This window comes from Podarcis gaigeae (genome assembly GCF_964106915.1).
Source record: "Podarcis gaigeae genome assembly, chromosome: 8".
Taxonomy (NCBI): domain Eukaryota; kingdom Metazoa; phylum Chordata; class Lepidosauria; order Squamata; family Lacertidae; genus Podarcis; species Podarcis gaigeae.
In genome coordinates, this window is record NC_139684.1 from 40,576,787 (window position 1) to 40,581,676 (window position 4,890).

The 4,890-nt window shown below is 47.3% G+C and overlaps 1 long non-coding RNA gene across 1 annotated transcript; it reads right to left on the reverse strand.

The window, feature by feature from the left end:
• Nucleotides 1–4,017: 4,017 nt before the first annotated feature.
• On the reverse strand, nt 4,018–4,579 carry LOC310851947. The gene is made up of 2 exons (XR_014567925.1): nt 4,465–4,579; nt 4,018–4,420 (listed from the first exon to the last, which is right to left on the reverse strand). It is a non-coding gene; the product is annotated as an uncharacterized lncRNA (long non-coding RNA).
• Nucleotides 4,580–4,890: the final 311 nt, after the last annotated feature.

The window sequence follows — 4,890 nt, forward strand, 5'->3', positions numbered from 1 at the left end:
CAATACTACAAGGCCAGGCATGTTAGCATCCCACAGGTGTTTTCCTTCATGTTTTGGTGAGGCTCTTCTATGAAGTTTGTCTTGACAAATGCCAAATTGTATGAGGGAGGGCAGGGATAGTGTGTTCACCACTAGTGTGTGTGTGTGTGCGTGTGTGTGTGCGCGCGCACGCACACGCATTCATGACAACTGCTCTGTGTATCTAGTGCCACTGCCATTAGGTGCTGTCCAGTAGGGATGGAGAACAGCAGCTCTTGACAGCTGTGACCACCATGGTCAATAAGTTTGGGATAATTGGCAGCTGAAATGCATCAACATTTGACTGCAGATTGCCCGTCCCTGCCATACAGAAGCACCAAAGTGATGCAATTCCAACCCCAGTGAGCATATCTTGGGAAAGAGGCATTAATAGGGTACGAAATTCCCAAACAGCCCCAAAGCTCACTGTGCGACCTTGGACCAGTTGCTGCTGCTCAGCCTAACCCACCTCACAGGGTTGTTGTGAGGATAAAATGGGGGAAAGGGAAACCCTCATATGCCACCTGGAGCTTGGAGGGAAGGTGGGATGTAGATGCAATAAAATAAAGATGAAGTCTGGGGAGAGGGAGATGAACATTTACATGCCTATCTTAGGCTGAGTTGGATCATCTATTCCAGCATTGTTTCTTGACTCGCAGGCATGCTTATGGTGATTTTGTTGTTTTATCACTTTTTTTGCCAACCTGGGCTCCTTTGGGAGGAAGGAATAAATTGAATAAATGAATGACTAATAAACTGGGATGTGCTGTGATTGAAGCTGGAACCTCTTAAGTCCAAGCCACATATTCTGCGGCTGAGTTATCGCTTCACTCCAGGCTATGCCTATGAACATAAGAAGAACCCTGCTGGGTCAGGCCAAAGACTCCCCTCAAATTGGCATTCTTTTATTGGCAATTTGCAGAGTTGGAGGCATAAATAGGAGACAGCTATGCACAGCAATAAAGAGTGCAAGGCGAGAGTTCCCAGAGTCCCTGACAGCATCAGCTTTGTGGCTTCCAGATGTTTTGGTAGCTGGGACTGGTGGAAGAAGACAGGCTAGTGAAGTTATATATATATATATATATATATATATATATATATATATATATATATATATAAAAGCAGGTGCACAGTGAACTTTTGTCTTGCACCACTAGGTGTCACCAGCAATTTGCTGAAACTTGCTCACCAGACAGGCTGATCAAAAGGGCTGAAATTCCAGCTGCTTGTCAAAGCACAGCCACAGCTTGCAGGGAGGTCATGGCAGGGAGCAGAGAAGATTAGCAGCAGCTGCAGCAGAGGTAACCTACTGTTTTATTACATTTAGACTCTGCTTTTCCATGTAAAGTGACCAAGGTGGCTTAACAATTAAAAGCTACTTTTAGCCCCCTTGGGATCAGCTGGGGATCTGGAGAAAATATGTAGTCTTTTCTGCGTAGTGTGTGGCCAGGGTCTTGCTATTCTGGAAATATTAATTACCAGGGTGAGAATGGAATGGGACACTTTGTTTAACACCTTTGTGCCGATCCTTCCTCTTAAGATGCTCAGAGGGCTGTTTTAGCCACACATGGTGAGGTTGGCTCACTTTGGCTTCTGCTGCAAAGATTGTGAAAGAGCTGTCCCTTCCTCATTGCAAGGTTTCCATTTCTTCACTGGAAAGAAAGCGTGTTTCTGGCTCAAGGCACTCTGAATTTTGCAAGACCTGGAAACACAAGAAACGGCCTCACCTGGTATCAGATCATTGATCCATCTAGCTCAGGGTGGTCTATTATTTATTTATTGCATTTATATTCCATTTTTTCCTCCAAGGAGCTCAAGGTGGCAGAGACGCTCTGTTCCTTGCATCCCCCTGTCTGAATCCTTGCAGCAGAAGTTGGACACCCCACGGCCTCACACAAGCAGGTGATGCTCCCTCTTCCCTTGTAAAATGACCAACTTGACAACCAGGAAGGTGACGGTTTGCATCCCCATCAAGGTGCTGTGCTTCTCCACTGTCACTCAAATGAGAGGTCTTGCAGAGGGAAAGCAAAAATTGCTTGGGGGCTGGATCAGGTGTATACAATACAGGGCTAGATAGACCCAAGAGGCTGACTCAATATAGAGCAGTGTTTCCTTCCCTTAAAAATAATTTTTTAAAAGAGTTCTCAGAACAGTCACAGTTGAGGGCTACCCCTGCCAAGAATTATTTTGATGATGGCAGGCTATTTCCTGCAGTTAACCCTGGGATTTGATGCACATGGACAAAGTTTCACAGGATCTGTTGCTACAGCTCAGCTTGCCATGTTCTAAAGATTTGTTTTGCTGGAATAATCAGCTGGTGAGACAAAAGCTGGCTGTGTTGTGTCCTCTCAGAGCACTTTGGAGCGATGAGATAGCATCCTGATTCACCTCTGCAAACAAGAATTTGAAGTGGGTTAAATTGCTGAACAGTCCAGAGATTTAAAGAGCAATTTTCAGGACACGTCTTAGCATTGGGTGAGGTTCTGATGTTTAGCAATTTCTATCACCTGGGGGAGAGAATATTTAAAGACAACGCTGACATGAACTAATGTAGTTGTTTTGCTGGAGGGAGATAACTTCAACATAGGCTGAAAAAACACAGAAAAAAAACACATTTAAAGCACATTCTCTGCCCCTGCCCCCCCACAAAAAAAAAGAATCCTGGGAACTGTAGTTTGTTAAGGATGCTGGGAATTGTAGCTGTTCCTGGGATTGTTTTTTGTCTGTTTGTTTGTTTGTGTGTAAGGGGGGAATGAGCATTAAATGAATGGTATGCATACAGCCAGGGGACGCAGGTGGCGCTGTGGGTTAAAGCCTCAGCGCCTAGGACTTGCTGATCGAAAGGTCGGCGGTTCGAATCCCTGCGGCGGGGTGCGCTCCCGCTGCTCGGTCCCAGCGCCTGCCAACCTAGCAGTTCGAAAGCACCTCCGGGTGCAAGTAGATAAATAGGGACCGCTTACCAGCGGGAAGGTAAACGGCGTTTCCGTGTGCGGCTCTGGCTCGCCAGATGCAGCTTTGTCACGCTGGCCACGTGACCCGGAAGTGTCTCCGGACAGCGCTGGCCCCTGGCCTCTTAAGTGAGATGGGCGCACAACCCCAGAGTCTGTCAAGACTGGCCCGTACGGGCAGGGGTACCTTTACCTTTACCTTATGCATACAGCCAACGTATCCCAGTAGACAGAACCAGCCTTTGCCCTGCAATACTTGTGTTAAGATTCACCGTGACTTGTCTGATGGCCCCACAGTCCCCCAGTCTGTTGAGGTGCAGTGACAAGCTTTTCACAGGGGTGGAGGCTGCCTGGAGCAAGCACAGCAGCACTTGTTAAACACACTTGGCAAGCTTAAACCTGATATAGGATACAATAACTCAGAGGTAGTAGCTGAAAGAAAGCTGCTTGACTGGAATGTGCTTGCTCTTTCTCTGTCTCAGCTGTTAGAGTGCTAACAATCTTTCCTGCCTCTTTCCCAGATTCTCTCTCCCTGCCCAGATGAGTAAATTGATAAGAGCTCCATTTACAGACAGGGAGGGGCCCTTAGAACAAAGGGCCTTTTATCAGCAGCCACTCTGTCCCAACTGTGCAACCTCAGCTGCTGTCTCTGAGCCTTCTCACTGGGCAAAGTTAAAAGCAAGGCCTCTTCTTGACTGTGCACTCCCTGCCCCTGCCCCCCCCCCCAACACCACTTAGGAACAACATTTAGATCTGCATTGCAACATGGGAGACATTTCCCCCACCCCCTACTAGCTTCGGAAAGGTAGAGGCAGGAAGCCAGGGAGGGAAAACTGACCAGTCCCTGGGATCATGTGACTCTCAGGCAAGGTGTTTCTAGGACTTTAGGCAGTTGGCGAGTGATTTCAAACTCTATGTCTGTTTTTATGCAATAACAGATGGGGAGGCCGCTCCTCACTTCCCTAAAAGGCAACTGCGAAGCTCTACCACCAGCAGTTTGTTCTGCTATGGAGTAATATGTAAAACAATATTTAATTTTTTTGGGGGGGGCGGGGGAAGCATGGGGATTTTTAAAGACTAGAAATAGGGAGGGGTTGTAGCTCAGTGGTTGAGCATCTGCTTTGCGCAGAGCAGGACCCAGGTTCAATCCATGATGTCTCCAGATAAGACTGTGGATGTGCCTTGTCTGAAACACAAACAAGAGAGCCACTATGTGTTAGCAGTGCTGAGCTAGATGGTCTGACTTGGTATAATAAGACAACTTCCTATTTTCCTAAAAACAAAAGGAAGTAGCTGTAAGCAGGTTGGAGTTTACATTTGGGCGCAGATCCTGGGTTTGGAGGGGGCTCTTTGTGAAAGAATATTGGGTCAAATTGCAGCACCTGTCTGTTCTAGTTTCTTATTACAAGGGTACACCAGGCTAAATGGTGCACTCGCCAGTCCAGGTAAAGGGCCTGTGTTTTCCAGGTCCTTTTTTCAAGTAGCCATAGCTAAGGGCCTATGTATGACCTCCTACCATCTTTCCTGGGTTCTGCACAGTCTTCCTTAATGTAATGGCAGAGGCCATCCAATGAAGATGACAAGGGCATAGCCAGGATTTTTATTGATTGGGGGGGCCAGCTGTCCCCCCTGCTCCCCCTTGGCTGTGCTCATGGAAGCTGAATGCAGGAAAATTCAGGACAGACAAAAGGAAGCACTTCTTCACAAAGTGAAGTTAAACTGCCAAACTGGCTCCTACAGTTTGTAGTGATAGTATAGCTGTAAAAGGCTTGGGTAAATTCATGGAGGGCAAGGCTGTGTTCTACCTCCACTGTAGGAGACAATGATGCTTCTGAAAGCCAATGGCTAAAAACCACAGGAGGGAGGGAGAGCCCTTGTGCTCACATCCTGCTTGCAGGCTTCCTGTGGGCATCTGGTTGGCCAT